Source organism: Homarus americanus, unplaced genomic scaffold (genome assembly GCF_018991925.1).
Source record: "Homarus americanus isolate GMGI-L3 unplaced genomic scaffold, GMGI_Hamer_2.0 scaffold36543, whole genome shotgun sequence".
NCBI classification, from domain to species: Eukaryota; Metazoa; Arthropoda; class Malacostraca; order Decapoda; family Nephropidae; genus Homarus; species Homarus americanus.
The window spans coordinates 24,538-32,500 of NW_024728533.1; the positions used below are offsets into that span (position 1 = coordinate 24,538).

General features: G+C 39.1%; 1 long non-coding RNA gene across 1 annotated transcript in view; it reads right to left on the reverse strand.

Moving 5' to 3' along the window:
• LOC121866130 overlaps positions 1-7,963 on the reverse strand; it is a 36,761-nt gene that overhangs the window by 9,088 nt on the left and 19,710 nt on the right. The window lies entirely within an intron of this gene.

A 7,963-nucleotide genomic window follows, 5' to 3' on the forward strand; every position in this document is an offset into this window, starting at 1 on the left:
AATAAAATACATGACGAAAACAAAAGACTTTACCTAAGCTTCTGTTCTTGAGATGTTACTCGTTTTTTTAATAGTTTTCGGCTAAAATTCTCTTATATTACAATGATATTCTATTCATACTGTGCTTGATATAATACATTCACGGAAATGTAATATTTTTGCTGAAATTACGTACATATTACAGTGGAAAGTGGGATAAAATCGTGACGAAAACAATGACTTTCACTTTCTTTCGTTCAAAAGATGTTACCGTAATCGTTTTTTGAATGGTTTAGTTAAAAAACTGTTGATTACAATAATATTCCCTCCTAATTGACTTGAATAAACACTTGAATGGAAATATACAATATTTTTGTTGAAACTACCCGCATTTCAGTGTAAAGTGTAGTAATAATAAATGGTAAACAATTTGCCTTCGGCACTCGTGTTTCAGGCACGGCGAGCCTCAGTTTATAGGACGTAGAGCATTTTTAGTGAAGGTTTTGTTGTTCCATTACCCTCAAAAACGTGGGTCGAACTATAAACGAGGAATATCGTAAATTAACGATTTCTTGGTCAAAAAATCAGGGTCGACCTATAAACGAGGGGGGTTATAGATGAGTATATACGGTATTTACAATTCAGGTAACTATTATATATTACTGTAACTAAATATAACCTGAATTAAGCTCCATAACTAAATTTCTTACATTATTTCTATCATTTTCCTACCGGTATTCAACATATTAGCTTTGCAGTTACGATACTTTGCTTTCAGGAAACTTTTGGTTCTATACTTGCTGACTATGTCTTAGCATCGGCATTCCTAGAGTCAGTTAATCTTGATAAATGCAGAGCCCAAACGTCTTGGTTCATTCATCCACTTGGATTCTTATCAATAAAATTAGCTTTGTACTTTGGTCTTATATAAACTTATTTTCAAAATAGTCCTCTGGTATAATTCCCCCAAATAAACACCTTTATCTCAAATCAATAATTTACCTCGGGGAAACAAAACAGGATCAACCACATACAACCCATGATGATATTGTTTTGTGACATAATGTAAGTGAGCTGTTCCTTACTAGAATGAGATATAAAGTGGTCTTTTTTCCTCCTGAACAGCATTCAGGAATTTTTTTTATTATTATTATTTTTTTAATCCAAATCTGGAATATGTATCCTGTGTGAATTGTAGGGGACATATAGTGGGGTGGTTTAGCTGAAAAAATATTCAAAAATTGTTCATTTTGTCTTACAAGCATCAAATTTGCCACAGAGATAGACTGATATATTGTGAACAATGAACACATCTGGATATTGAGGCATCATGCATTTTGCTTCTGATGGCCATGGCAGTCATTTTACAAAATAGCTTGCCAACAGTTTCAATTAGCTTACTGACTGGGTTAACTCTGTTGTCCAGAAGGTGAAAGTGAAGGCTAATTAACAGACACATGTAGACATGTTGGAGAAGAGAACTCAAAATGATCTTGGCAGAATAATTTGTCAAATACAGTCATGCACCGGTTAACGCCTCTCATCACATAAACTTTGTATTTATACTTACGTGTATGTGAGATACTATATACGTATACTGTATACTTTTACTCTTAAATCACTACTGTAATGTGCAAAATACATAGCGTTTATATTAAAATTATTCACTTTTACAAGGATTCCAGCAATGCGGGCAGATGAGAGAAGAGGTGCAAGGGGGCGTGGGGGAGGAGGTAGTACGTTGACGGTTGGCACAGGCAGGTCTACTTGTGTATATTTATCAGTTCTTAAGTGACTAAGCTTTTCTCTTATAAAAAAAGCCAGTGAAATGACCTGGGTGAATATAATTAACATTGCCAAGTTCTTGTAACATACTGATTAATTTGAATATAAACATACTATAATTTGCACTAGACAAAACAATTTAGTACCGTAATTAAATTAGTACATGTGCCTCCAGCTTTGCACTAAGGTCCATATATTTCTATTTTATTTCTTTTAGTATGGTGTGTGCATGTAAATGGGTAAAATAATTGAAGAAATCTATGTAAATCTACCCAAAAATACAGATGAAAACTTTTTTTATAAAATGTACTACAGTACTGTACACTAATGTGCAAAAATTTTTATCTCTGACAAAATATATAGCGTTTATAAATATTCAAATTATTGGCTGTCTTCAGGATTCTAGCAATGCAAATTATAATCTCTGCTTCAGTCTGAGATGTATAAGATAAACTGGCTAAAAAGGCTGGGGAGGGAGGAGGACTGGCCAGTCAGCCAGTCAGCGAGGGTTGGGGGAGATGAGGGGTTGAGGTGATAAGTTTAAGCCAAAGGTCTCTGTGTGTTTATTTAACAGTCCTACTAAGCTTCTCTCATTTTAAAATGCCAGTGATATGACCTAGGAGAATATAATTAACATTGTTGGGATTCTTGTAAGATACTGATTTATTTGAATATAAACATGTTGTAATTCGCACTAGACATAACAATTTTAGTACCTTAATCAAATTAGTACGTGTGCACTCCAGCTTTGCACTAAGGTCATTTATTGTTTTATGTTTCTTTTAGTATGGTGTGTGTAAATGGATGAAAATAAATGAAGAAATTTATGTCAATCTGCCCAAAAACACAGTTGAAAAACTGTTTATAAAATGTACTACAGTATTGTACACTAATGTACTACATTTTTTTTTATCTTGAGCAAAATATATGATGCTTATATTCAAATTAATCTCTGTCTTGCAAGGATTTCAGCAATGCAAATTATATTATCCTAACTTTAGTCTGAGATATTATATAAAATAAACATAAAGAAATCACCAATCTTTTGTCTGGGAACACAAGGAAGGAAGTAGCCAGGAGCGTGTGGGAAGAGGGGGGGGAGGTGAGGTGACAGAATGTCTGGCGTTTGTTTGTTTATTTATTTGAGATAAGATTTGACAGTTGGCGCTGAAGGCCTGTGTGTGTGTTTATTTATCATTACTTAAGAGTGACTAAGCTCTTCTCATAATTTGCCACCCAAACGACCTGGGTGAATATAACTTACATTGGAGGGATTCTTGTAAGATAGTAATTTATTTGAATACCTGTATAAACAAGCTATATTTGCAATAGACATAACAATTTTAGTACCATAATCATTTAGTACATGTACAATACAGGTTTGCACTTAGGTCCATTGTTACTGTACAATATTGACTAAATTCACTAGATAACGTATGCCTGGCAGCACAATCTATAAGAATACGCGATGCATACGTGACTGTGCCCACTCTAGGGCCATTTAGGTTAGCTAGGTCCCATTATTTGAATTTTTTTTTTTTTCAATTTAAATTTTAATTGTTTATTCCTTTATAGAGGAAGCGGGATCCTAGTGCTGTCACTTGGTACCCCTGTACCATAACACCAGAAGCAACTGGCCAGTGTCACACATATATACAGTACAGTACAGTCATCCCTTGGTTATAGCGCCTAATTGGGACCCCGCCGATAACGAAAGTACAGAACCTATGGGATTTATTCTAATTGGTTCAGGCACCCAAGACCCAACCCCAAGTTTCCCATTTTACGACCATTTATACCCACTAAATATATATATAATGTTATGGTAAATATCATAAACACACATAGGCATGGCTAGGTTTATTACAAAGTGATGAAAAGGGTACGCTTAATACTGTAGTCCACAAAACATGTAGCTATGCTTTTTTTATTTGGTCCCCCATCATACGAGTCCGTTTTCTCTCACATCAGGACGCCCGAGTCCTCCGTTTTCTCTCTTAATCTTAAGAGTGCACCAGAAACTTCGCTAATCCTTAGTAATGCAACAGAATTTGAAATTGCAACCCCAATTGCAACTGGGGTTGCAATTGTTGAGGCAACTAGATATGTCTGATTACAGCAAATGTGTTATTGTCAATTTGTAGGTGAAAGATTTTATCCTCAATAGATGTAGGTTAACATTACACTTGGAGGCAAATGTTTAAAAATAGCCTAAGATAGGAAGCATATTCCTTTAACACATAATATCTGACCAGTATGGGGAGGATCATTGTGTCTCCGTCAGGGGTTATGGGTATGGTGTGGTCCAGCAGGCGTCCTGAATTTTTTTTGGGGGGTGGGGGCAATGGGCGTATCGTCGGGCGACCCAGTGGATTTAGGCGTTAACGGCGCATGACTGGCACTTTGTAAATTGCGACGTATAAGCCGACCCGGCGTATAAGTCGACCTCAAGATTTTTAGTTCAAAATTCAAGTTTAGTTCTATACTTGCCATATAAGTCGACCCCCCCAAGGCCCAAACACAGGTGAAAGTGTGTAATAAGGCCACGCCACTTTCATCAAGACACTTATCGTGATACCTTTCAAAATTTGATATACATATATATATTTTATATACAGTAGTTCATACAAAACGGGAAGTGGGCAACAGGATCTAAAGGGACAAGCAACCGCTAAAAATCTTCAGTAAGTTATCTTTGTAAGAACTCTGGTAAACACCAAGCCAAAATCAGCACCTCCAATAAAATAGTAATTGTTTACACAGCATACCAGTATAGCACCTTGAGAGTACAATCTATAAACGGTATGATAGTAGAACATTATGGTACACCTGGCTTATGATCTGCCATTTGTATCAACTGTTGTAAACAAACTGTCAGTGGCGCCATCAACACCAAGCGGTCAGCTGCGAAACTATGGGTCGGTTACACTGTCGGCAGCACGGCTTAAACTTAAACTGTCATCCGCTGCAGCTCTGTTGTTTGAAGAGATTGCAAACGAAACAACTTTCAACTTTCAACTTGGGTCATATTTCATCCTTTTTGCAGGGGGAGCTTTGAGGATAAGGTATTTTCAACTGTTGTCAGGTTGGTGTGTGGGTAATGAGTGGATGCCAGCAAGAGCATAAAGCCACAATGGTTTAAAATTGCCAGGGCTTGTCAGTGTATCCCCAAACACTGAACAAGCCTACATGTATACCAGTAATACCAGGGGGTTAACATCTGTGCTTAACCACCTGATGTAAGCCCAAATAAGCCATTTAAGGACAATACTGTATTCGTTTTGAGGGAATAAATGGATGGTTGAGGAGAAAAGTCATTCACGAAGGGTAATATGCGTGTCCACTACCGGATGTGTTGTGCAATTTGTAATAAAGTCTTGGGAAGCCTTCGTAGAAACGCCATAAAATCGTTAAAAAAATGTGGGATTTCAAATGCAATGGATGGGGAAGAAGATGATTTGTTGTGGCAAGACAGTGACAAGGAGGAGGATGACAGCGACAAGGAGGAGGATGACAGCAAATATAATGAAGACGAAGTCGGAAGCTCCAGTGATTCGGACCCATATGCAGACCTCTTTATGTTAGATGATGCACAGCCAGCAGACTTTGAAGGATTTTAAAATGTGATCAAACATGCTTTTATTGTCAATAAAATATAACTTTGAAGTAAAATTAATCTTGAAGTTAAATTTTAACTTATAATCTTCTTAGGGTTAAGGTTTTAATTAGGTGTCATTGTGTGTATATTCAATAAACTGCCATTATGTATCATTAAGCTGTCATTAACCCTGTAGTGTATGTGAACACACAATCTATAGCGCTATCATAAAATTGCGCAGATGGCACCCATATCGTAGTGCTGGGTAGTTGTCTGGCTGGCCGCCTGGGTTTAGTGGCGTTCTGATTGATTGTTTACTGTCCATCAGCTGTTGAAAATGGAGGTGTGTTGTGTTCATTTAATTATACTGGAATTTACGATTTTATTATAATCTCTATGTTAAATAAGTTTACCAAACATCAAATTCAGTAGGAAGTATTAGCGGCAGGCCATGGGAGTTACGCTAAGTGATGCACACTGAGTGTTAGGCAGGCTGTTCCACTTGTTTACCACTATGTGGTACAGCTTCACATTTGCTACTCTGAGTATAAGTCGACCCCTGGTTTTGGAGAGATTTTTTCAAACTTAAAATATCTACTTATTCGCCGCAATCTACGGTAAGTCTATATGATAATTATGCCAACAAAGTGAAGGGTTTAATTCGATACCACAGGGTTTTACATGTGTATGTCATGGTTACATCAGTGATGGTGGTGATAGTACAGTAGTAATAGTAGGTCCTTGAAGACAGATCTAGCATGGACAAGAACATATCTTGGGCTGCTTTTCATGCCAGCTGCCTGTCATCATAAGCTCGAGTCATATGCCTCATTCTTCCTTGAGAGTGCACACACAGTGGCCATAATCCGAAACTCAACATACTTGGTGAAGAATACTGTTGATCATCTGGATGCCAGTAGTCACCTTCATCCAGTCCCTGTTTACTTTGGCAAAGCAGATTCAATGGAGGTGACCTGAGAGCTACAAGGCAGATAAATTAGTGGTGATATTAAGTGGTCTCCACAACGAGATGGCAGCCCTGAAGACTGGTTGCAAGGGAGTGGTTGGGTTCAAGCACTAGTGTAAGCCGAGATTGCAATGCCAGGGACAGCGAATTCATTCTTGTGAGCAGTCCACATTGCATGCAAAAGACAATCTCACCAGGCTGCCCTATACACCCAGATGATGCAGGGGATGGAAAAGACTTTGAAGATTGGTGCCATTACAGAGAACATGCCTAGCCTCAGCTTCAGCACTGGACAATCTTGCTAGAACTTGAACTGCTGAACTGTGAAAATGCTGCTGTGCAGCAGGCATCATTCCCACGCTCGCCCACTAGTTCCATGCACTGGACCACACCAACTATGCCAGGTAGGTCCCACTTCACCTGAGGAACATGGGTATACTTCCAATAGAGCACCCAGATGTGGCCATGAAATTCAAGGCTGGCAACTTCACTGTGCAGAAGACGAGGAAAGTGTTCTCCTCAATTCCACTGATAAGGCACATGAGCAGGACACACGTCACCATGATCAGACAACCAGTGTACAGACTGTATTTGCCAAAGATATACGCTCCCTCGTCAATGCGATAGAAAACCTTGGCAACCCCTTTGTGTGAGCCTGATTGTCCTCAACACAATGGAAATTGCAGGTCCTGTAGCAGTCAAGGTCCGAAGGTGACGATGATCGGCAAGGAGCAGTTCAAAACTTTCACCAGAGAACATCTGGTAGAAAGAACCAAGCCCCTTGATGATACCATGTGTTTGAAAGCCCCAGCCCAAAGACTGCAAGCAAAGGGAAGTGCCAAATGACCTCTCTGAAGAATTAAGTTGGACTCTTCTCATAACTGAACATTAGTTGACAGATGAGGAGCAAAAACCTTGAGGAGTTCTTTTGCTACAAGAACCAAGCAAACCCTCCCGGAAACCTCCGCTCCAGGTGCCAATAATCCTCCATTCCCTACCTGTCCATAAAGCTGCAGGATGCACCATGCCTGAATGTAGTGTGGGACACCTACACTGAAGATTCGCTGAAAGGCATGGCAAGAACAAAACGTGGGAAAGAGTGTAGCTGCAGCAGCCATAACAGGAAATTGGCAAAGCTTCCTCTGTGAGGACTGCAACAAGACGGAGCTGTTCAGGTTCCTGTCAGAAGCTGCCCTCAAGTGATTCGACAAGGAGGACAAATAGCTTGTCAGCACTGATGAAGAGGAGTCTCAGCATGATGCCACTGGAGAATCTAGCATCACTCTCTCCAGACGGTTGACACAGACGTCGTGGGCGCTATTGCGTTCTGGCAAGGGCCTAGTAGTTCACAGCCCACAAAGTGGCAGCTGGGCTTGGACTAGAGAAGGCCCAGGTACTGCCAATGTTTCATGCTCTGACAAGGTACAACACCATGTCCAGCAAAGGAAGACTTCCTGGGCCATCTGGGCAGTGTTCCCAGAATTAACAGATGCACTACCTAACACTCTTGGGGTTTTTATATACGCAAATTTGTGTATGATCTAAATTACCATGGGTTTTTATACACAAATTTATGCATGAACTAAAAAATAACAATAAAAAAATAATATAGGTTTAGTGAAGAACGCTTAGAT